Source organism: Solanum dulcamara, chromosome 9 (genome assembly GCF_947179165.1).
Source record: "Solanum dulcamara chromosome 9, daSolDulc1.2, whole genome shotgun sequence".
Classification (NCBI taxonomy): Eukaryota; Viridiplantae; Streptophyta; class Magnoliopsida; order Solanales; family Solanaceae; genus Solanum; species Solanum dulcamara.
In genome coordinates, this window is record NC_077245.1 from 34786946 (window position 1) to 34814246 (window position 27301).

Below are 27301 nucleotides of genomic sequence, written 5' to 3' on the forward strand. Positions count from 1 at the left end.
AATCATTTCATCATTCTTTAATTCCATGAGACTCCTTTTAATCATAGACATTTTCTTTCATAAACTTCATTTTGGAGTCAAAGCTTTCAGTTCCAACTTCTTTTCAACATAGTGAAATTAGGTGGGTTGTATTCAATCAACTTTCAAATCATTCAAATTCATGATAGCATGCATGAGAGTAATTTAATCCATCATTTTAAAACATTTTTAAAGCAACCCACCAATACACTTTAAAACCCCTTTTCATGTCTTCATATAAGAACATTTGATAAATCAACCATTTCATGAAATTAAGAGTCAATATAAGCCCATATAGGTAAATAAACTTCAAATAGACAATAATCTATGCATTTGGAATCATGATACAAAAACCCATAAGATTTCACTATTTTGAAATTGAATTTCAAAGTTTAGAAAAATACTTGGGCTCCATGGGTGGAAGAACCCATTAGTAAGATCCGCATAATTAATGAGACAAGGGGTTGCTATTAGGATTCCCTTATAGAATCCCACATCAATACCTCATTCGAAAATAAGTCAATCTCAGGGAACAATTTAATATAACATAATAACATAATCATTTATATAGGTTTAAATCATGAAAATGTCATTTGGTAGAATAGCTCATTAAAACTCTTCTTTAGTTCACACAAGTGAGAATTGGCCTTTTACAAGTTGAATACATCATTTTATAATCGTTTCATCATTCTTTAATTCGATGAGACTCCTTTTAATCATAGACATTTGCTTTCATAAACTTCATTTTGGAGTCAAAGCTTTCATGAGTAATCAAGTAAATATTATTTAAATCATACATATGTGGACATCTACATGCATGAGTATTCATGTAAATAGCATTTGAAATATTTATTTTGTGGGAAGATTACCATAACCGATATTTAAGACCATGCGAGCTATTACATGTAATCTAACATAAACCCTTACGTTCGACGGGGAGACTACTTGCAGGTAGAACTCCATTAACTTCATTTATTTATTTAACTTTAACTTTAAGGGCTTTCATGGATCCGATAGTCTAAGCATACAAGGGCTCCTGTGTTGGAATATAGTTAATGAGAAAAAGGGTTGCTACTAGGATTTCCATACTGAATCCCACCTCAATGACCCATTCGGTGCTAAGTCAATCCCACAGAATAGTTTAATTATTCAAAATAGTCATAGTATATAGCTTGAGAATTCAAAACATCATATTCGGTAGAATAACTCATTAAAACCTTTGGTAATTCAAATATGCAATAATTGTCCTTATTGCATAAAGAATCCATCATTCATATCATTTCATCATTTTTTTATTTCATAAGACTCTTTTTTTATCATAGACATTGCTTTCATAAACATTCATTTGAAGTCAAAGTTTTCAAGTCAAACTTCATTGAAAATATAGTAAAACTAGGTGGGTTCAAATCACTTCAACTTGAAAACATGTATGTAAATGAATATGCATAAATACTTTGAAATTCATTAATTAATAATCATGCTTTGAACAACTCACCATGAATTTGAAGAACCTTTAAAGAGATAAATAGACAAATTACTTGCAAAGCATTAATTCATACATATGAAATCATGTTGCATCAAAATAGACCAATAATTATTATTTTAACCATGATTCATGCTATTAAATAAAAATAAGAATTACCCATAAGAAAATCTCAATTGAAATCAAGAGATTTAGTTGAAAGATTTTTGAACTACATGGGTGGAAGAACCCATGGATAAACACCCACATAACTTAGAGTAAAACTTAAAGAAAATAAATATAATTTATAATATAATCAAAATACTTTAGGCGTGAGAGTGTAAGGAATACTCTCATTGAAGCCTTATATACGCTAATATAAGATAGGTAATTAAACTTTAAATACTTAATAATCTATGCATTTGGAATCATGATATGAAAACCCATAAAGTTTCATACTTGAATTAAATAGAAGAGTTTGATAATTCCATTGGGCTTCATGGATGAAAGGATCCATGAATCAATACCCACATATCTTAGAGTAAAGTTTAAAGAAAATAAACATAATTTATTATATAATCAAAATACTTTAGGCATGAGAGTGGAAGGAATACTCTCGTTGAAGCCTACATACGCTAATATAAGATAGGTAATTAAACTTAAAATTCTTAATAATCTATGAATTTGGATTCATGCTATGAAAACCCATAAAGTTTCATACTTGAATTAAATAGAAGACTTTAGTAATTCATTTGGGATTTATGGATGAAACGTTCCATGAATCAATACCCACATACCTTAGAGTAAAGTTTAAAGAAAATAAACATAATTTATCATATATTCAAAATTCTTTAGGCATGAGAGTGGGAGGAATACTCTCACTGAAGCCTTAATAATATATGCATTAGGAATCATGATATGAAAACCCATAAAATTTCATAATTGAATTAAATAGAAGAGTTTAAGAATTCCATTGGGCTTCATGGATGAATGGATCCATGAATCAATACCCACATAACTTATAGTAAATTTTAAAGAAAATTAATATAATTTATCATATAATCAAACTACTTTAGGCATGAGAATGGAAGGAATACAATCATTGAATCCTTAAATACCTAGAATTTGAAACTTTATTCAGAATCGAAGGACTTAATGAACGCTCTTGAATCCTAGCCTTTTCTCCTCGCCAAAGCATTTTGTGTACTACCCGAAGTATATGAATCACTGGAATAGTATTTCCTTAACGAGGGCTCCTATGTTGGCATATAGTTAATGAGCAAAGGGTTGCTACTAGGATTTCCTTAACGAATCCCACCTCAATGACCCATTCGGTGCTAAGTCAATCCCACGGAATAGTTTAATACTTCAAAATAGTCATAGTATATAGCTTGAGAATCAAAATATCATATTCGGTAGAATAGCTCATTAAAACCTTTGGTAATTCAAATATACAAGAATTGTCCTTATTGCATAAAGAATCCATCATTCATATCATTTCATCATTCTTTCGTTACATAAGATTCCCTTTTGATCATAGATATTGCTTTCATAAACATTCATTTGGAGTCAAAGCTTTCAAGTAAAACTTCATTGAAAACATAGTAAAACTAGGTGGGTTCACCCACATAACTTAGAGTAAAACTTAAAGAAAATAAATATAATTTATAATATAATCAAAATACTTTAGGCGTGAGAGTGTAAGGAATACTCTCATTGATGCCTTATATACGCTAATATAAGATAGGTAATTAAACTTTAAATACTTAATAATCTATGCATTTGAAATCATGATATAAAAATCCATAAAGTTTCATACTTGAATTAAATAGAAGAGTTTGATAATTCCATTGGGCTTCATGGATGAAAGGATCCATGAATCAATACCCACATATCTTAGAGTAAAGTTTAAAGATAATAAACATAATTTATTATATAATCAAAATACTTTAGGCATGAGAGTGGAAGGAATACTCTCGTTGAAGCCTACATACGCTAATATAAGATAGGTAATTAAACTTAAAATTCTTAATAATCTATGAATTTGGATTCATGATATGAAAACCCATAAAGTTTCATACTTGAATTAAATAGAAGACTTTGGTAATTCATTTTGGATTTATGGATGAAACGATCCATGAATCAATACCCACATACCTTAGAGTAAAGCTTAAAGAAAATAAACATAATTTATCATATATTCAAAATTCTTTAGGCATGAGAGTGGAAGGAATACTCTCATTGAAGCCTTACATACGCTAATGTAAGATAGGTAATTAAACTTCAAATACTTAATAATCTATGCATTAGGAATCATGATATGAAAACCCATAAAATTTCATACTTGAATTAAATAGAAGAGTTTAATAATTTCATTGGGCTTGGATGAATGGATCCATGAATCAATACCCACATAACTTATAGTAAAGTTTAAAGAAAATTAATATAATTTATCATATAATCAAACTACTTTAGGCATCAAAATGGAAGGAATACAATTATTGAATCCTTACATACCTATAATCCGAAACTTTATTCAGAATCGAAAGACTTAATGAACGCTCTTGAATCCTAGCCTTTTTTCTTCGCCAAAGCATTTTGTGTACTACCCGAAGTATATGAATCACCGGAATAGTATTTATACACTATTAAGAATAAAACTATATTTTGATAATGAGTAAAGAAGTCTATACAAAGAAGAGTTGCTTGAAAAAGATTGATGAACAAAATGATGACATAAGGTTGGTATTTATAGGTGTGAAGGAGCGACCTAACAATAATTATAAAGAAAAATCTAAAAATTTAATGGAGAATTGTGATGTCATGGATGATATCAAATGGAGGACTATTGATGTCATGGATGATGTCAAATGCATCTAGATCTTCTATGGTTGGTGAGATGAATATTCTTTTATATGAAATACCCTTTTTTGGAGCTATGTTTGAACACGATAACTTCCTAATTAGGATTTGATGTCTCATATAAATTGTTGCTCTAGAAGTCTAATTTCATATCGTTTAAGAATCAACTAATTTGAAGAAACCTACAGTGAGATATAATTTTTATTCTACAAATACTCTATTTCATCACAACACCATGTCTAAAAAAATATTAATTTATTTGACCTACTTAGCCTATGAAGATTAAGATATGGTGTTCACAAAAGTTGTAGGTAATGATGTTGGGGTTATTCAGAAATTTGCATTACCTAATTTCGACCATCATATGAAAAGTTATTCCTAAAATACAAAAGCTATATCATTTTCACCGAGAATTGGAATACCATATACAACGTTTTTAGGGGGTGTTACAGAAACCCTAGCTTTCTTAATGAAGAGGAAGACCTTGAGAGAAACTTGTGAGGTTCGTGTTTTGAGTCTTAGAATGTGAGTTAGAATAAATGAGTATGGAAAGTCTTAGGTTTATTTTGATAGGGTCAATTCAGTCTCCAAAACAACCACACTTTGGTGTTAAAATACAGGAAAAGACTAAAGTACCCTTATTAAAGATGAACGGACTCAACTTTATAGAGGACCCATCACGGTTAGTAGTGCTCACCATGACCCGTGGTAGTGTCCCGTGGTAAATGACTTGGAGGAAAGATTTTGGGATTTGAAGGAAAAGTCTCAGGATTTCCTCCACGGAGACCTTCACGATCTATGGAGGGAATCACAACCCATGAACCATGATCATGGTGCAGAACCTGTAGGAGTGAGCACCAAAGAACACACCACGGACCATGAATAGCTTTACTGCCCTTGGTGGTCACTCATGTCCTTTCCTTGGATGGTTTTTTGGGGGTCTTAGGGGAGGGGTCACCACGAAGGGCACTACGGCCCGTCGTTCTCACCACGGTTTGTGGTCCCTCACCGTGGTCCCTTCCCTGTAGGCGAGGGTTTTAGAACCTCCACCATGAGGCATGGTGCTAAACACGACCCGTGATGACCTTCTATGGTCGACACCTAGTGCCAATTTTCTACATTTCTCCGAGATTTCATCCTTTGTTCTTTGTTCTAGGCCTTTCCAAATTCTCAGGGTCTTATAATATCTCCCCGTTGAAAACATTAATCCTCGAATAAGAATCATTAGCATAGAAAGGACATGGCACGGGGACTAGCAGCCCAACATGAATACAATGATACTTGAAATGCATAGAACATGAGATTTTTAAACTTATCCAAAGAAGACAATGGTCTAAGCCAATTCTTGACCGCCTCCACTTTCTTAGGATCAACCCTTATCCCATCACCAGATACTATGTGACCAAGAAATGCCATCTCTTTCAACCAAAACTCACACTTACTAAATTTTGTAAATAATTGCCTATCCCTCAAGGTTTGAAGCACAACTCTCAAGTGATCCTTATGCTGTTCCTCACCCTAGTAGTAAATCAAGATGTCACCAATTAAAATGTCACGACCCAACCCCGTAGTCCGTGATGGGTGCCCAAACTGGACATTCACGTATACTATAGCTAGATATAAGTAAACTTGTCCCCTGTTTGAGTCATAGGGTATAAATATACTAGATAATACCTCAGCCGGCACGATGATCACAACAGGCGAAAATGTCCCCCAAAACATAAACCATATCCGCATGAATGTACATACATACCTATATAACCCATATACAACCCACACACATATCTATAGACCTCTAAGAGTATATTAATACCATAAGGCGGTACAAATCCCCCATCGTACCCCTGAATAAAGAAATACATGCATCGAGGGTTAGTATAAAAACTAGGCCCTGACACGATGGAGCGCTTTCGAACTACCGATCGGGACACCTATGTTGGCGAATCCTCAAGGTGTGAGTCTATACCTACGGGCATGAATGCAACCCCTCAAAGAAAGAGGGATCATTATGACATATGTACTGAGTATATAAAGCATTCACATCATAACTGGGAATATATCTGGAATAGAGAGTCAGGGGATAATTATGTCACTTAAGAAAACACTGTACGTGTACCTTTTCAATAATAAAAAAAACATGCATGCTCATATCGTACAATATAGTCAGCCCTTTCAAGGACTCGGTGAATCATATAAATATAGGACCACCATAAGGCCCAGTGCCAACATCCCCTTATCGCAGCACATTATCACATATATACATACGTACCCGACCCTCTAGTGAGGAACTCGGTGAGTAGATCATGTCATTCTATTACCATATCTTTATATAACGTACCTTACCCTTTAATGAGGGACTCAGTGGATAATGCAGTGAACTACATATGATTTCGTACCCGGGAATTAATGGGACTCGGTGTCATCACGTTATCATATACCGTACCCTGCCCTTTATGGGAATCGGTGTCATCACGTTATCATATACCATACTCGACTTTTTATGGGACTCGGTGTCATCACATTATCATATACCATACCTGGCCCTTTATGGGACTCGGTTTCATCATATTATCATATACTGTACCTAGCCCTTTATGGGACTCGGTGTCATAATCATTATATACCATACCCAGCCCTCTATGGGACATGGTATCATAATTATCATATACCGTACCCAGCCCTTTATGGGTCTCGGTGTCATAATCATCATATACCGTACCCGGCACTTTTTGGGACTCGGTATCATAATTATCATATTATCATCTAAGACTCAATAAAACGATCATACTGGACTACCCTTTGAGGTTTAGAATGGTACTTATCCCAAGTTCCCTCTAAGTGTCATTAGGGGTCGTGTCAACTAGAGTATCAGGAATCATAGGCATTTATCAAGTAATGTCAAACGAGAAGAGAGGATAGTTTACTTATTTACAACTTTCCATAACATAGAAGCCTTGAGAGACAATAACTCAACTAGTATAGGAGTTCTACCATTAAGAAGTGAATAAGACTTATGGACCATTCTTGGAGTTTTAAGAATAAAATTACTCCCAAATCTCATACACATCTCATACTTGTGCTAAGACATACCAAGAAAAACGAGTTAGCTTCACATACTTACTACCCTCCATCATATAGAAGGCTTGAGAGTCGTAGCTCCATTGTTATGGAACTTCTAACATTAGGAAGTTGGTAAGACTCACAAATCTTGCTCGGAGCTTTATGGATGGGATACTCCCCAAAGCTTGCATCATGTGGTATTTATATCAAGACATGCCAAAAGAAGAGAAAGGATAAGCTTTACATACTTATGCCAATGACATACCAAGAGAAGAGAAAGGATAAGCTTTACATACTTATGCCAAAAATATGCCAAAAGAAAAGAGGTAGCTTCACATACCTCTTACGGATTACTCTTAACACGTTTGCCTCGTCGTCTCTTAAACCTTGCCCAAATATTTTCAAACTCATCGAAACTCTCCTCGGAAGTTCCCTTAGTACGCCAAAACCTTGTGGCTGCTAGCTAACATTTTGGTGCCTTTTTTGGCTCCAAATTTGTGGCTATCTTTCTCAAGTTTAAGGTTTCTCCTCTCTCTTGTTCTAGATTTCTCTTCTCTTCTTTTTGTCTCTGGAAGTCTCTTGATAAGAATGACTAGAGGATAAGTATGAACTAAAGTCATAAAACATATATATATATATAGGCCACTTTTAGGGGTGACATGTGTCAACCCCTAAGTGATGACACGTGTCAAGCCCTTATAGGGCCAACACACCCTACCTCCCACCATGGGATGCAACATAGCATGTGGGACCCACCCCCTTATTCCAGCTGCTGCCACGTGGCACTCCCAGTAGCTGCCATGTATCACTCCCTCATGCTGTCATGTGGTACCTTCTTTTATCCCTCATGGGTTCGTGATCTCGTCTTACTTTACGAACCTATGTAATCTTTCTACGCAAGCTTGGTATGCACTTGAGTAACTTAAGCATGTAAGCTTTCCAAGGTTATAGCTTACGTAAGTAAGTCGAGTCCTACGACTCATTATTTACTCTCTAACGTCTTCCAGATTCTTACAACTCTATTACCCCTCTTCTCTATTATGGGGTATCTCATTCCCCCTTCCTTATAGTTGTTCGATAGTGTTATAGATTATCTGGCTCACGTGGTAACTCTTAGGAGCTTAAGAGTTCTTAAGGAGTCTTAAGAATCTTTAAGAAACTTTAGGAAGCCTTAAGAAACTTAAGAAGCTTACGATCCTTCCAAGAAACTTAAGAGCTTTTCAAGAGGCTTAAGAACCTTTCAAGAGACTTAAGAACGCGCTCCAAGGTACAAAATTATGGGGTGTAACATCCTTCCCCACTTTAGGACATTCATCCTCAAATGTGAACCAAAATCTTTCTTAAGATCTTATACAGATTACGGGGAAATTCCTGCCTATTGCAATAACCCACACTTTCACAAGTAACCAATATAAAAGATTCAAAAGTTGGGATTACCTATAGACGTAGGGAATAGGTATGGATACTTATGTTTCATTTTCCTTTCAACTTCCCAGGTCATTTTTTTGCGACTCTCGTTTTGCCATAACACGTTGACGAAAGCTATGTCCTTATTTCACAATCCCCTACTCCGCCGATCTAGGATGGAGATCGGTTGCTTCTCATAGGATAACTCCTCTATGACCTGGATATCCTCTTTGGGATATACTCGGGATGGATCACCAACATACTTGCGAAATATCGATAATTGGAAGACTAGATGTACTACTTTCGAATCCGCTGTTAAGTCCAACTCACCAGTAACCTTGCCTATTTGGTAGAGGGTCTGATAAGGGCTAATTCATCTCAGACTAAGGTCCTCTTTCATGATGGATCTCATCACTTTCTCTTTGGGGGACACTTTCGAGAGTGCTTAATTATAACTTGAAACCTTAGAGATTGATGTTGATTATCCACGTATGACTTCTGTCGACTTTGTACTGCTAATAATCTCTCCCGAATAAGCTTCACCTTCTATACCACCTATTGAACCATGTCTGGGCTTATTAGTCGTGTTTTACTAACACCAAACCAACCAATTGGTGACCTACATTATCTTCCATATAAAGTCTCGTACGGGGCCACCTGGATACTGGAAAGATAGTTAATGTCATAAGTACTCTTGATAGGTGGTAGGCAATTGTCTATGTTACATTTGGGGTCAACCGTATAGGCCCAAAACATATCATCTACTATGTAGGTACCAAGCTTAGTTTATCCATCAGTATGAGGGTAAAATGGTGTATAAAGACCTATCTATCTTCCAAATCTCTTCGCGGACTAATTTTCGATAGTTAATTATAACTTGGGCTCCTTTGTCTGGTACAATATCTATGGGGAGTCAGTAAGGTCCTACCACTCTCTTAACCTATAATTTCACACCTTCTCGGCTGAGCTTGTAGTCTTTGATTATAGAAGCATGGGCTGATATTGTTAATCTGCGGGTAACATTTCCTTCAGAATTATCTGTCTATAGAGTGTGAAGTGAGTCTTATAGCCAAGGTCGTATTATGGAATCTTCGATCCTATGTATTACTTCCTGCCTTCTTTAGATGACATCAACTAGTACCCTTACCTTTTGGTTTTGATTTTTGCCTCTCAGAGTTGGCTACCAAGTGGTGTCGAAATTCCCTCATACAATGTCCTGTATAGCCGTTCTGTGGTTTTCCTATCATTAACTGGTATTATGTTGAAGAATTGTGGTATATATGTGTGCCATCTATTAGTAATCAACAAATCCTGCTTGTTTTGCTTAAGCCCTTTTTACAATTCCCTTAACGTAACTTATAACACTCTAGGTACATAATCTCATGTCGTTGTTTCACCTCTAGTTTGGATTCTTCCATCTCATGCGATCATACCAATACTAACACACTAGATCCCACTAGAATTTTGAAGTTAAGCATGCTTGGGCGAGAGTAGTACTAAGGTGGGTGACCCTCCTGGGAAGTCCTCGTGTCACGTTCCATTGCCATCCTTGCAATAATATGTGAAGGCACTAATCTTAGCCCAACATTTACCTTAGCCTCTTCTCGCTAGTCTTCATGTTTTTCCTTGCCCTTTCTTCTTCTCTCTTATAACCGGTGTCGGGGTAGATTTTTAATTCAACCATGACTGTGTCCTTTTTGGCTATTTGATTTAACTTCTCTTTGTATTCCTCTATAACGTCTCCAAAATATCATAACTCATTTTCATCATGTACTCCTCCGCTTGGTCTTATGTTATATATAACTATTCATAGATTGCACAACTACTCTTATACCACTAGTATGAGGTAAATGTAGTCTTTTTGTCTCCCAGCCCGTCTTGCTTTACATATCGACTTCACACTAGGACTTGCTCATGCTAACACTATTTTGTCCTACTTCTTTCTTTTCTTCCTTTACGTACTCCTTGGTCTCCTTATTTCCTACCGTTGGAGATTTTCTATCCTCCTTGCTACTTGTATGTCCTGATATCAGCGACCAATAACATTGTTGCCATATCTTAATCTTTACTCAACCACGGCCCTACTACCCTTTTCGCGGCCCCTAGTTTGCTCAGTCCTACTCTCTTATCGTATTCACCCCTTTTTGTAGGCACCCATGATTCTTTGCATGGTCTCAAATACCGCAGCTTCTATCTATTTATTATTGGCCTTGAGCTCTTGCTAACTCGTGCTAGTATGGGATCTCGCTTGAAATTTAAGCGTCCTATCAACATGTGACAGTGTTAGTTGATTTCCTCTCACGCTTGTATTTCTCTTGTCCACTTCCCCCTTTAGGGTGTACCCATGTCATCCTCTATTTATTTTCAACTGTTCATACGCATATGATTCTGTTCCAACGCATTTGACATACTGCACCATATCTACACCTTCTATTAACTCATCTATACTTTAGGTTGCCCCTATAAGAAACCTTAATATAACCATGGGGTGCTCAGAATTCTCAATAACTAGTACCCAATCTAGTCCAAGTACTGGTACTCGAGTCATATAACTAATGTAGTAGTTTAGCCGAAGCCAAATTTCATTCATCCTAATCAGTACGTCACTAGTGCTTATAATCGTGTACGATTCTCCATTCGGGGCACTTATACTCTGATGACACGTGTCTCACATTTTGTTTATCATATTTTTTTCCAATGGATACCACTTGTTCCTTTGATAATTTCACAATGCCTCAGTTGTTTTGGAATTTCTATTCCCTATCTTCAAGGGATCCTACTATTTTCCAAAGTGGAGGTACATATACACAATACCCTTCTCTACTTCATGAGCTTTCATCGTTATCGTTACCGTGGATACGATCTCTAAAGATATGTTACAACCGTATATCTCATTCTCTTTCTATGTCCAAAAAAAATTCGGCAGAGTTTCCTCTATCTTCCTTACTATCCTAAACCTGCACTCAGGAAATACCAATAATATCATGCGAGGCCAACGTATATATACATCCATATCATACTATATCACAATCATAACGCCTCATAAGACCAATATGTATATGTGTTTATAGTATCTCAGTTTACAGCCACACAGGGCTTCCTACATTAAACCGAACAAAAAATAACAAATTTCCCCATATAGCCAACAAAATTATAGCTATCACCCTCCTATACGTGTAGTCGATCAGTCCACAGTTTGACCCGGTGACCTAGGAGGTGAAGTATTCTCCCCGTCTCCATCCGGTTGCCACTTGCTTGTCTGTCCCTCGTCATCTTCCTTGCTTGAATTAGAAAGACAGATAGCCAGGTAATTCCTGGTTCACCGACGACCAAGATAAAGGGCTCGAATATGCTGTAACATTTACCATGGAAGCCGTCCAGACATAGTGTTTTGTTATGAGAGCAGCTGGTGTGGCTTCCGAAACCACTTCCCTGGTCATCAAATGCTCTGAGTACTTTGTCGTTGGGACCTCCGAGGGATCGGTCTCCATAACATACTCAGGTTCTTCAGAGGGATTATTTTCGATTGAATAACTGGGGCTCCACCTGCTTGGTCCTGGAGCCTGAGGTTCCGTGTGTACCCTGGGGACCTTCTCTGCCCCCCCTCCCCTCTACTGTTTATAGCTGATCTCTTCATTTTACAACACCATCTGTACCCACCTACAAGAAAATGGGTCAAAAACAAGCTTCTTTTATAGGTATGGCCGCACACGTAGTAATCTGCTAGGGAGGGATTATCCTAATAAACAGTTCTATCGCACGGTCTAGGACGAGAAATAAAGATAACATCCTAAATGTACTATAGCCTCTTGTTTATAGATATGGTGCACAACACACCGATAAATAGGAGAACCCGAAAGTACCTCAAACAAGCCTCTTAGCATTCTTTTAGCCTTTCATAGGTAATGATGATAAATAAACAAGTAAAAATCATAATAGTAAATCTTCAACTTATATATGTCCAATAATACCTCTAACTATTAGATTTAATGGGGCTAAGACAAGTCCCTAGCTCACCCTCAATTATAATAAAAGAAATGTCATAGTAAAATATCTCAACATATCATAAGCTAGAAAGATAAAGGAGTATTGTTCCCAGAACATGGGAAATCACCAAAAGTAGTCTTCAACGAAATCTCAACTAGCCACGTGGAGGAGAACGAGGAGGAGCACTGGTCCCTACATGATTATATCATGTAGGAAAAAGAGTATGCGTTAGTACTTTGAATGTACTAAGTATGTAAGGATGCATTACCATCGAGGAAACATTAAAACATTTATCTAATATGGAACATAATGTAATGCATGCATAATAAGCCATATAGATATTCTTTGAAATATTTATTTTGTGGGAAAATAACCATAACCGACATTTAAAACCATGCGAGCTATTACATGGAATCCAACATAACCCCCTACGTTGGCCGGGGAGACTACTTGTCAGGTAGAACTCCGTCAACTTCATTCATTTCTTTAAATTTAAGGGCTTTCATGGATCCATTAGCCTAAGCCTACAAGGGCTCCTATGTTGGCACATAGTTAATGAGACAAGGGGTTGCTAATAGGATTCTCTTACCGAATCCCACCTCAATGACCCATTCGGTCCTAAGTCAATCCTACAGAATAGTTTAATACTTCAAAATAGTCATTGCATATAGCTTGAGAATTCAAAACTTCATATTCGGTAGAATAGCTCATTAAAATATTTAGTAATTCAAATATGCAAGAATTATCCTTATTGCATAAAGAATCCATCATTCATATCATTTCATCGTTCTTTTATTTCATAATACTCTCTTTTGATCATAGATATTGCTTTCATTAATATTCATTTGGAGTCAAAGCTTTCAAGTCAAACTTTATTGAAAATATAGTAAAACTAGGTGGGTTCAAATCACTTCAACTTTCAAATATGTATGTAATTAAATATACATAAATATTTTAAAATCCATTAATTAAAAATCATGCTTTAAACAACCCACCATAAATTTCAAGAACTTTTAAATAGATAAATAGAGGAATTACTTGTAAACCATCAATTCATACATACGAATTTATGTTGCATCAAAATAAACCAATAATCCTTAGTTTAACCATGATTCATACTATTAAGTACAAATAAGAATTACCATAAGAAAAATATTACTTGAAATCAAGAGACTTAATTGAAAGAGTTTTTGGACTACATGAGTGGAAGAACTCATGAATAAACATCCACATAACTTAGAGTAGAGCTTAAAGAAAATAAATATAATTTATCATATAATCAAAATAATTTAGACATGAGAGTGGAAGGAATACTCTCATTCAAGCCTTACATACCTGGAATCTGAAGCTTTAGTCGGAATCGAAGGACTTAATGAACACTGTTAAGTCCTAGCTTTTCTCCTCGTCATAGCATTTTGTGTACTACCCGGAGTATATGAATTATCAAAATAGTATTTCTTCACTACTAAGAACTAAAACTATATTTGAGAATGAGTAAATAAGTGTATAGAGAGAAGAGTTGCTTGAGAAAGCTTGATGAATAAAATGAGGAAATAAGGTAAGTATTTATAAGTGTGGAGGAGGGACCTAACAATAAATAAAATAATTATAAAGAAAAAATCTGAAAATTTAATGGAAAATTGTGATGTCATGGGTGATGTTAAATGTAGGACAATTGATGTCATGAGTGATGTCAAATGTATCTAGATCTTTTCATGGTAAGTGAGATGCGTTCTTTCTAACAAAATACTCTTTTGTGGAGCTACGTTTAAACAAGATAAATTCCTTATTAGGATTTGGTGTCTCATAAGAATTGTAGATATGGAAGTCTATTTTCATATAGTTCAAGAATCAACCCATTTGGATAATCCTACAGTGATATATGATATTTCTTCTATAAATACTCCATTCCATCACAACATCCTATCTTACAATAATTAATTTATTTGACCTACTTAACCTTCGAAACTTAAAATATAGTCTTCACAAAAGTTGTAGGTAATGGTATTATGGTTACTTAAATATTTGAATCACCCAATTCGGACCATCCTATAAAATGTTATACCCAAAATATAGAAGATGTATCATTTTTAGGTGAGAATTGAAACATCGTATACAACGTTTTTAGGGGATGTTACAATAGGACTCTACTAGACACGGTCTATAGACATTCTGAGGACCAAACTACTCTGATACCACTTCTGTCATGACCCAACCCCGTAGGCCTTGATGGGTGACCGAACTGGACACTCACGTATACCCTTACTAGCTATAAGCAAACCTGTCCCCTATTTGAGTCACAGGGTATAAATATACTAGATAACACCTTAGCGGGCACAGCAATCACGACAGGGGAAAATGTTCCCCAAAACATAAACCATATTCGCACGACTGTACATACATACCTATATAACCCATATACAACCCACACACATATCTACAGACCTCTAAGAGTATATTGATAACATAAGGCCAGACAGGGCACCTGCCGTACCCCTGAATAAAGAAATACATGTATCGAGGGTTAGTACCAAAACTAGGCCCTAGCAGGATGGAGCGCTTTCAAACTGCCAATTGGGACACTTATGCTGGCGGATCCTCAAGGTGTGAGTCTGTACCTGCGGGCATGAACACAGCCCCCCGAAGAAAGGGGGTCAGTATGACATATGTACTAAGTATATAAAGCATACACATCATAACTGGGAATATATCTGGAATAGAGAGTCAAGGGATAATTATGTCACTTAAGAAAACATTGTAACTGTACCTTTTGAATAATAAAAAAAACATGCATGATCATATCGTACAATATAGTCGGCCCTTTCAAGGACTCAGTGAATCATATAAATATAGGACCACTATAAGGCCCAGGGCCAACATCTCCTTATCACAGCACATCATCACATATATACATACGTACCCAGCCCTCTTGTGAAGGACTCGGTGAGTAGATCAAGTCATTGCATTACCATGTCTTTATATAACATACTCGGCCCTTTAATTAGGGACTCGGTGGATAATGCAATGAACTACGCATGATTTTGTATCCGGCCCTTTATAGGACTCGGTGTCATCACGTTATCATATACCGTACTCGAACCTTTATGGGACTCAGTGTCATCACGTTATCATATACCATACCAGGCCTTTTATGGGACTCGATGCCATCATATTATCATATACTATATCCGGCCCTTTATGGGACTCGGTGTCATAATCATCATATACCGTACCCGGCACTTTATGGGACTCGGTATCATAATCATCATATTATCATCTAAGACTCAATAAAACGATCATACTGGACTACCCTTTGAGGTTCATAATGTTACTTATCCCAAGTGCACTCTAAGTGTCATTAGGGGTCGTATCAACTAGAGTCTCAGGAATCATAGGCATTTATCAAGTAATGTCAAACGACAAGAGAGGATAGTTTACCTACTTACTACTTTCCATCACATAGAAGCCTTGAGAGGCAATAACTCAACTAGTATAGGAGTTCTACCATCAAGAAGTGAATAAGACTTATGGACCATTCTTGGAGTTTTAAGAATAGAATTACTCCCAAATTTCATACACATCTCATACTTGTGCTAAGACATACCAAGAAAAAAGAGTTAGCTTCACATACTTACTACCCTCCATCATATAAAAGGCTTGAGAGCCATAGCTCCATTATTATGGAACTTCTAACATTAGGAAGTTGGTAAGACTCACAAATCTTGCTCGGAGCTTTATGTATGGGATACTCCCGAAAGCTTGCATCATGTAGTACTTATATCAAGACATGCCAAAAGAAGAGAAAGGATAAGCTTTACATACTTATACCAACGACATGCCAAGAGAAGAGAAAGGATAAGCTTTACATACTTATGCCAAAAATATGCCAAAAGAAAGGAGGTAGCTTCACATACCTCTTACGGATTACTCTTAACACGTTCGCCTCGTCGTCTCTTGAACCTTGTCCAAAAATCATCAAACTCGTCGAAACTTGCCTCGGAAGTTCCCTTAGCACACCAAAAACCTTGTGGCTGCTTGCTAATGTTTTGGTGCCTTTTTTGGCTCCAAATCCGTGGCTCTCTTTCTCAAGTTTAAGGTTTCTCCTCTCTCTTGTTCTAGATTTCTCTTCTCTTCTTTTTGTCTCTAGAAGTCTCTTGATAAGAATGACTAGTGGATAAGTATGAACTAAAGTCATAAAACATATATATAGGCCACTTTTAGGGGTGATACATATCAACCCCTAAGTGATGACATATGTCAAGACCTTATAGGGCCAACGCACCACACCTCCAACCATGGGCTGCCACATGGCATATGGGGCCTACCCTATTACTCTATCTACTACCACGTGGCACTCCCATCTGCTGCCATGTGGCACTCCCTTATGCTTCCATGTGGCACCTTCTTTTCTCCCTCCTGGGTTCGTGATTTTGTCTTACTTTACAAACCTATGTAATCCTTGCTACACAAGCTTGGTATGTACCTGAGTAACTTAAGCATGTAATCTTTCCAAGTTGGTAGCTTACGTAAGTAAGCTGAGTCCTACGACTCATTATTTAGTATCCAACATCTTCTAGATTCTTGTAAATCAATTCCCCATCTTCTCTATTATTAGGTATCTCATTCCCCCTTCCTTAGAGTTGTTTGGTAGCGTTATAGATTATCCATCTCACATGGTAACTCTTAAGAGATTAAGAGCTCTTAAGGAGTCTTAAGAAGCTTTAAGAAGCTTTAAGAAACTTTAGGAAGCCTTAAGAAACTTAAGAAGCTTACGATCCTTCCAAGAAACTTAAGAGCCTTTCAAGAGGCTTAAGAATCTTTCAAGAGACTAAGAACGCATTTCAAGCTACAAAAGTACGGGGTGTAACGTAAAACCACCACAAATGTATCAAGTTAGAGTTTGAATACCATATTTATTAGGTCCATGAACATCATCGGCGCATTCGTCAACCCTAATGACATTACTACAAACTCAAAGTGACCATACCTTGTTTGAAATGCCATCTTGGGAATATCACACTCCTCACCCTTAGTTGATGCTAGCCGGATCAAAGATCTATCTTAGAGAAATGACTTGCCACTTGCAATTGGTCAATCAAATCATATATCCGAGGGATTTGGTACTTTTTCTTAATGGTCACCTTGATCAATTGACAATAATCTATGTACATTCAGAGTGACCCATCTTTCTTCTTCACAAATAATACAGGAGCACCCCATGATGAAATACTTGGCCTTATGAATCCTTTCTCTAACAAGTCCTTCAATTATTCCTTTAATTCCTTTAATTCTTCTAGATCCATTCGATAGAGAGGAATAGAGATAGGTTGGGTATAGAGGAGAAGATCGATACCAAAATTAAGTTCCCTTTCTGGAGGGACACCGAGAAGGTCATCGGGAAAGATATTCGGAAACTCATTGACCACGGGAACTAATTCAAGAGAAGGACTTTTAGAGTCAACATCCCTAGCCCTCACAATATGGTAGATGCAAACCTTAGCAATCAACTTTTGGTCCTTAAGACAAGAAATAAACCTATCCTTTATGACCCATCTATTCAAGAATAAAATCATTTAGGAATTGAAACTTGACTCTACGAGTCCTACAATATATAGAGGAATAAGATGTATACAACCAATCCAGTCTAAGAATAATGTCAAAATCCACCATGTCAAGGTCTATGAGATCACAAGGAACACTTTTATGCAAGATAGTGATGGGATAACTCATATATACCTTTCTACCAATAACCGACTCACCGATGAGGGTAGACACCAAATAGGGCTCTAATAGAATTTTGGGTGACACATTAAACCTATTAGCAAGGAATAGAGTAACAAATGACAAATTGGCACCCGAATCTAATAATGCATACACATCAAAAGCAAAGACCTTTAACATACCGGTAACAACATTGGATGCTTCCTCAACTCTTGTCTCTCATGCAAAACATAAAAGCAGTTGGTGCGTTGACCACCTCTTTGATCTTGTTGACCATGAGTAATTTAGCCTTGAGGCCTACCACCACTACCTCTACAATCTCTAGCATGGTGGCTCGGCTTGCCATACTTGAAACATGCATTGCACCTGGCTAAGTATTCCCTTTTATGAGTTCCCTCACACTTCTTGCAAGTGGGAAAAACTTGAGCACCAACACACTCTCTTGGAACCATCGAGTTAGCACCCTTGTCCTTATTGAAACTTGGAGGAGGAGTATTAGTAGAACCTTGTCCCACAAACTGTTGCCCATCTTGGCCCCTTCCACTACCACCATAACCGAACCTTTGAGGATTGAACCCTCCACTTTCTACTCTAGCCTTCTTTAACACTATTGACCTTTCCGTCAACTTCTCTTGGCGAAGATTGATGAACTCTTAGATCTTTGCCTCCATTAGCTCTAACTGAAAGAAGCGGTCTAGGAAGGTAGAAGAACCCATTAATGAGGCCCATATATTTAATGAGACAAGGGGTTGCTACTAGAATTCCCTTACTGAATCCCATATCAATACCCCATTCGGTGCTAAGTCGATCCCAGGGAATAGTTTAATATAACATAAAAACATACTCATTTATATAGGTTTAAATCATTAAAACGTCATTTGGGAGAGTAACTCATTAAAACTCTTCTTTAATTCACACAAGTGAGAATTGGCCTTTTACAAGTGGAATACATCATTTCATAATCATTTCATCATTCTTTAATTCCATGAGACTCCTTTTAATCATAGACATTTCCTTTCATAAACTTCATTTTGGAGTCAGAGCTTTCAATTCCAACTTCTTTTTAACATAGTGAAATTAGGTGGGTTGTATTCAATCGACTTTCAAATTATTCAAATTCGTGATAACATGCATGAGAGTAATGTAATCCATCATTTTAAAACATCTTTCAGGTGTGCTGGGACATCATCAAAGAAGACCTCCTTAAAGTGATCACATCCTTCTTTTGTGGACAAACTATGCCTAAATATTTCACCCATACTTGTTTGGTTCTACTCCCAAAAGTAAACCATCCTACAAAAATCTCTGAGTTCAGACCCATAAGCCTTAGCAACTTCACTAACAAAATCATTTCCAAACTCCTCTACCTAAGACTTGCTCTTATTCTCCCCAACCTCATTTCCTTGAACCAATCTAGCTTTGTCAAGAATAGAAACATCTCTGAAAATATAATGCTTGCCCAGGAAATAATCCACCAGATCAAAAAACCAAATGTTGGAGGCAATGTTGTGATAAAACTTGACATGACCAAGACTTATGATAGGGTCTCTTGGAATTACACTTGTCTTGTGATGAGAAGAATGGGGTTTAAAGAAACTTTCATTGACATGGTTTGGAGAATCATGGCTGATAATTGGTACTCTGTTATAGTCAATGGTTCAACACATGGTTTCTTTCACTCCACAAGGGGTCTCAAACAAGGTGATCCTCTATCCCCTACTTTATTTGTCCTAGGTGCTGAAGTGCTGTCCAGACTACTGAATAATCTTCATCAGCATCCCCAATTCCATGGTTTCTTTATGGCAAAAAAGGGACCTCAGATCAATCATCTGAGTTTTGCAGATGATATCATCATCTTTACTTCTGGAAGAATGCACACCTTAGCTCTCATTATGGAAACATTAACTACCTATGAAAGAGTTCTGAACAATTGATTAACAAGCAAAAAAGTCATTTCATAGTTCCCTCCAATGCTTTCAAGTCTATTGTACTGAGAATCAAGAGTATCACTGGTTTTAACCAAAAGAGTAGTCCTATAACATTCTTGGGATGTCCTATTTATAATGGTAGGCAAAGAGTTATTTACTACTCTGATCTTATTGCAAAAGTTGTAAGCAGGATCACTAGTTGGTATGCTAAAATCCTGAGCTATGGGGGTAGAGCTATTCTTGTGAAGCATGTTATTCAAGCCATGCCAATACATTTGCTTTCAGCCAGCATCCCCCCCTCAACCATCATCAAGCAGATTCAGAGCATCACTACTAACTTCTTCTGGGGATGGAAAAATGACAAGAGGAAGTACCACTGGTCCTCATGGAAGAACCTCAGCTATCCTTATGATGAAGGGGGCATAGGGTTTAGACAAATCACTGATGTGGTTAAATCTTTTCAATACAAGCAGTGGTGGACCCTTAGAACCAAGAACACCTTGTGGGGAGAATTCCTTAAATCCAAATACTGTCAAAGGGCCAATATTATTACAAAAAAGTGGGACACTGGTCAGTTCTTAATTTGGAAGCACCTCATGAACAACAAACACAACATTGAGCCTCACATTCAGTGGCAAATTAAGTCTGGCTCTTGCCTTTTTTGGTGGGACAACTGGCTAGGTGTTGGCCCTTTAGCTCACTTTTCTGCTAACACCTGTAGGTTTAACCACACCCAAGTTTCAACTTTTCTAACTAATGGCCAATGGAATGTTGATCTCATTATCCAAAAAGCCCCTCCTCGGTTTGTTCCTAACATTTTAGCAACTCAATTCAGCTACCATCCTCTCAAACAGGACCATCCATGCTGGATTCCTAATACCAATGGGGAGTTCATTTGTTCTTTTGCCTGGGAGCTTATTAGAGACAAAAGGACAAATACTATGTTGAATGCATGTCCTTGGCACCAACTAATACCTTTCAAATGCTCCTTTCTTGTTTGGAGAGCTCTTAGAAGGAAATTACCTACCAATGAGAAAATAACCAGCTTTGGCAAAGCCCCCTCTCAATGCCATTGTTGTGATAGACCTGGCCAAGACACCATTGATCACACCTTTGTTACAGGAACCTTTGCCAAGAATACTTGGAGGGTGTTTGCTGATTCTTTGGGCATAAAAAAGGATTACACACCTCTTAGAAATATGCTTATGAGATGGTGGACATCTAAATACAAGAATGAAGCACATAAACTCCTGTTACAAGCAATCCCTATCTTCATTTGTTGGAACTTATGGAAGAATAGATGTGCTTCCAAATATGGTGGGAAGAAATCTAACCTTTCAAGAGTCAAATTTTTTGTCTACAAAGACATCTCTAACCTGCTCATCACAGCTTTTCCTTATATTGAATGGCCAAATAACTAGAAGGACCTAGTCATTTTAGTGGAACAATGCTACCATGACACCAAAATTACCCCTGTATGCTGGATCAAACCAGGTGATCAAATGGTAAAGCTAAATACAGATGGTAGTTCCCTTAACAACCCAGGCAACATTGGTGGAGGAGGAATACTTAGAAATACTCATAGTGACCTTATCTTTGCCTATGCAGTTCTATTGGGGGAAGGAACAAACAACCAAGCAGAAATCAGGGCTGCTATCTTTGGTCTATCTTGGTGTATTCATCTTGGTTATTTACAGGTAGAGTTAGAGGTAGATTCTCAACTCCTAATCAGGTGGTTACAACAAGAAGCAAAACCCCTTTGGTCAATAAAGGAGTTGCTGGACAATTTAAACAACATCATCAACCAATTCCAAACTTTCAGCTGTAAACACATTCTTAGAGAAGCAAACTACACAGCTGATGTCTTATCCAAACACAGCCACAAATGCAAATCTCCTGAACTCTATTTCACTGTGCATGATCTCCCCAAACAAGCTAAGGCATACCTTGAGATGGACAAGCTGGAAATGCCTTCTTTTGGAAGAAAGAAACTCAGGAGAATCAAGAAACCTCCCTAACACATTCCATTTTGGTTCTAACTCAAACTTCAACATAGTTTTGTCCATGCATAGCTATAAATACCTTGAAGATCTCATAGTTAGAACTCCAGGCAAAAGGAAAATCTCCCTTCCTTATTACTATCTTTATTATTTTCTTAGAATAACCAGTCTAACTTTAGAGGTAAGGAGTAGAGTAGTTTATATTTTGTCTTCTCTTCCTTCTTGGCTTAACAGGTATAGGAATCTTGATTGGAAGCCCAGGCTGGTTTCTTTGCAACACATATAGGACACATTCAAGTTCTTGTTTTTGTTTTTGTTTGTTGGTCTGTGTAGATATATCACATTACACATCCTGGAATTTTTCTACATCAGTAACAACAAGAGGAGCCAAAAGGGAAGTGCTTCTTTTTGGGGTGACAGAATTGTTTCTAGATTTTGCCTTTTGTTTCTGTTTCTCTGCAGGTTACAAACTACAGCAGGAACAACATTCCAGCCTCTTCCAAGATTACAGCAGTTACAACAATACAAAAACATGCAGCTCTACAGATTCAGCAAGATCCCAGGATCAAAAACAAGAGGAGTTGTTCCTTGCAACAAGTTTGTCAAAACTAAGGAGAAGCAGATGCCAGAAACAAACCTCAGCAGCAGCCATCAGCCCTCAACAACATGCATCATACAACATCCAAAATCCTCCAAATTTTGCAAGATATTATCATACCCAAAAATGGTTGAGCCCAAGAAATTTCAGCTCGAACGGATAACCGGAGATGCTAGTCGAGCAACATTGAAAAAGACAGCCGATGTTGCACACAGAACAGTAACTCTCAAGAGGAGCAACAGTATACATCATTAAAAATGCTCCACATTTTGCAGGAATACAGCAACTACAACAATTGTAGAGCCCAAGAAATTTCAGCCCGAACGGAGAATCGGAGACGTTAGTCGAGCGACCTTGAAAAAGATAGCCGATTGTCATGGAACCCCAGTTGTTTCTTCTTCTTCTTTGGCAAAATACGAATTTTAACAACTTTCAACAACTTGTATGCTAGCTATTATATGGACCCCAGAATGTAAAGCCCGAATGGATTCTCAGAAATGGTAGTCGAGCATCACAGAAGATATGACCGATCTCGACCCATGCAAAGGAAATTGGGTATACTTGATTTTCTTCAATTTAGCTAGGTTTTGTACCTTAGTTGAATAGAACTAGTCTCCTATACTTGATCTTCCTAGTCGAGAGGAGTCTTCTCATTACATATCTTCCATTTTATTTTTGGAGGTAAGGCATTTCACGTCCCCCTCCTTGTACTCGTTAGTTTACTTTTATATATATAAGATGAAAAAATTATAAAAAAAAATAAAAAAATAAAGGACCTTTGATAAATCAATCATTTCATGAAATTAAGAGTCAATATAAGCCCATATAGGTAAATAAACTTCAAATAGACAATAATATATGCATTTGGAATCATGATATAAAAACCCATAAGATATCACTATTTGAAATTGAATTTCAAAGTTTAGAAAAATACTTGGGCTCCATGGGTGGAAGAATCCATGAATGAGGCCCGCATAATTAATAAGACAAGGGGTTGCTACTAGGATTCTCTTACCGAATCCCACCTCAATGCCCCATTGGGTGCTAAGTAAATCCCACAAAATTTAATATGACATAAAACATAATCCTTTATATAGCTTTAAATCATCAAAACGTCATTTGGTAGAATAGCATATTAAAGCTCTTTTTTAATTCACACAAGTGAGAATTGGCCTTTTACAAGTGGAATACATCATTTCATCATTCTTTAATTCCATAAGACTCTTTTTAATCATAGACATTTTGTTTCATAAACTTTATTTTGGAGTCAAAGCTTTCAATTCCAACTTCTTTTTAACATAGTGAAATTAGGTGGGTTGTATTCAATCAACTTTCAAATCATTCAAATTCGTGATAGCATGCATGAGAGTAATGTAATCCATCATTTTAAAATATCTTTAAAGCAACCCACCAATACACTTTAAAACCCCTTTTCATGCCTTCATATAAGGACATATGATAAATCAACCATTTCATGAAATTAAGTGTCAATATAAGCCCATATAGGTAAATAAACTTCATATAGATAATAATCTATGCATTTGGATCATGATACAAAAACCCATAAGATTTTACTATTTTGAAATTGAATTTCAAAGTTTAGAAAAATACTTGGGCTCCATGGGTGGAAGAACCCATTAATGAGACCCGTATAATTAATGAGACAAGGGGTTGCTACTAGGATTCCCTTACAGAATCCCACATCAATACCTCATTCGGAAATAAGTCGATCCCAGGGAATAGTATAATATAATATAAAAACATAATCATTTATATAGGTTTAAATCATGAAAACGTCATTTGGTCGAATAGTTCATTAAAACTCTTCTTTAATTCACACAAGTGAGAATTGGCCTTTTACAAGTTGAATACATCATTTCATAATCATTTCATCATTCTTTAATTCCATGAGACTCCTTTTAATCATAGACATTTTCTTTCATAAACTTCATTTTGGAGTCAAAGCTTTCAATTCCATTTTCTTTTCAATATAGTGAAATTAGGTGGGTTGTATTCAATTAACTTTCAAATCATTCAAATTCATGATAGCATGCATGAGAGTAATTTAATCCATCATTTTAAAACATCTTTAAAGCAACCAACCAATACACTTTAAAACCCCTTTTCATGCCTTCATATAAGAACATTTGATAAATCAACCATTTCATGAAATTAAGAGTCAATATAAGCCCATATAGGTAAATAAACTTCAAATAGACAATAATCTATGCATTTGGAATCATGATACAAAAACCCATAAGATTTCACTATTTTGAAATTGAATTTCAAAGTTTAGAAAAATACTTGGGCTCCATGGGTGGAAGAACCCATTAGTAAGACCCGCATAATTAATGAGACAAGGAGTTGCTATTAGGATTCCCTTACAGAATCCCACATCAATACCTCATTCGGAAATAAGTCGATCTCAGGGAACAGTTTAATATAACATAAAAATATAATCATTTATATAGGTTTAAATCATGAAAACGTCATTTTGTAGAATAGCTCATTAAAACTCTTCTTTAGTTCACACAAGTGAGAATTGGCCTTTTACAAGTTGAATACATCATTTCATAATCATTTCATCATTCTTTAATTCCATGAGACTCCTTTTAATCATAGACATTTGCTTTCATAAACTTCATTTTGGAGTCAAAGCTTTCAATTCCAACTTCTTTTAAACATAGTGAAATTAGGTGGGTTGTATTCAATCAACTTTAAAATCATTCAAATTCGTGATAGCGTGCATGAGAGTAATTTAATCCATCATTTTAAATCATCTTTAAAGCAACCCACCAATATACTTTAAAACCCCTTTTCATGCCCTCATATAAGAACATTTGATAAATCAACCATTTTATGAAATTAAGAATTAATATAAGCCCATATAGGTAAATAAACTTCAAATAGACAATAATCTATGCATTTGGAATCATGATACAAAAACCCATAAGATTTCACTATTTGAAATTGAATTTCAAAGTTTAGAAAAATACTTGGGCTCCATGGGTGGAAGAACCCATTAATGAGGCTCGCATAGTTAATGAGACAAGGGGTTGCTACTAGGATTCTCTTACTGAATCCCACATCAATACCCCATTCGGTGCTAAGTCGATACCAGGGAATAGTTTAATATAACATAAAACATACTCATTTATATAGCTTTAAATCATCAAAATGTCATTTGGTAGAATAGCTCATTAAAACACTTATTTAATTCACACAAGTGAGAATTGGCCTTTTACAAGTGGAATACATTATTTCATAATCATTTCATTGTTCTTTCATCCCATAAGACTCCTTTTAATCATAGACATTTGCTTTCATAAACTTCATTTTGGAGTCAAAGCTTTCAATTCCAACTTCTTTTCAACATAGTGAAACTAGGTTGGTTGTATTCAATCAACTTTTAAATCATTCAAATTCGTGATAGCATGCATGAGAGTAATGTAATGCATTATTTTAAAATATTTTTAAAACAACCCACCAATACACTTTAAAACCCCTTTTCATGTGAAGTTCCCCACACCTATGGAATGTCTCGAATAATCACCAAATGATTCAAATTTGAAAAGTCGTCATGACGACTGTCAAGGTGAAGCCACCAGAGCTCAGGAGATTCAATTGCAGCAACACCTATACCAAAATGCTCACATTGATGATGTCAGTCCAAAAAACTATCCAGGTTGTTTCGAATTTCCCTCAAATAATTAAAATTCGAAAAGTCACAAAGGTGTCCATCAGGTGGAAGAACACTGTGAGACTGCAGATGGTGCATTGAATTTTTCATTGCATCAGGACACTATTCAGCATCAAGAAAATGTGCATCAATGTCAAAGAGATCAAATAACTAATACAAATGTTAGACTCAATAACAACCATGTTGATCATACTGAGCAGGAGCTATTGACAGTGCCAAATGATCCCAGTGTTCAGAAAATCAGAGATTCTGCTCAAGTATTACCAGGTAAGTATCTTAACCTTGATAATCATATTGTTCATGATAGAAGTACTTATACTAGCATTCAAGCTCAATTGCAATCTAATGAAATTGAGCCAACCACTGTCTTAAATTCTAATATGCAGCCTATTGCATTGATTTCTAATCCTATATATGTTGTCCAAATTGGAAATGGAAATACTGCGGATAATATGGATAGTGTACAATCTGAGTTAAGTGATAAAACTAATGGTAAAGGTAAGAGCCAAATCCAATAAGGTGGTGTGAGAAATCAACATCCCAAAGGTTCTGTAGTAA

General features: G+C 36.3%; 1 pseudogene; it reads left to right on the forward strand.

Moving 5' to 3' along the window:
• The first annotated feature begins 10228 nt into the window (after positions 1-10228).
• LOC129904755 (5S ribosomal RNA) lies at positions 10229-10348 on the forward strand (annotated as a pseudogene).
• Positions 10349-27301: the final 16953 nt, after the last annotated feature.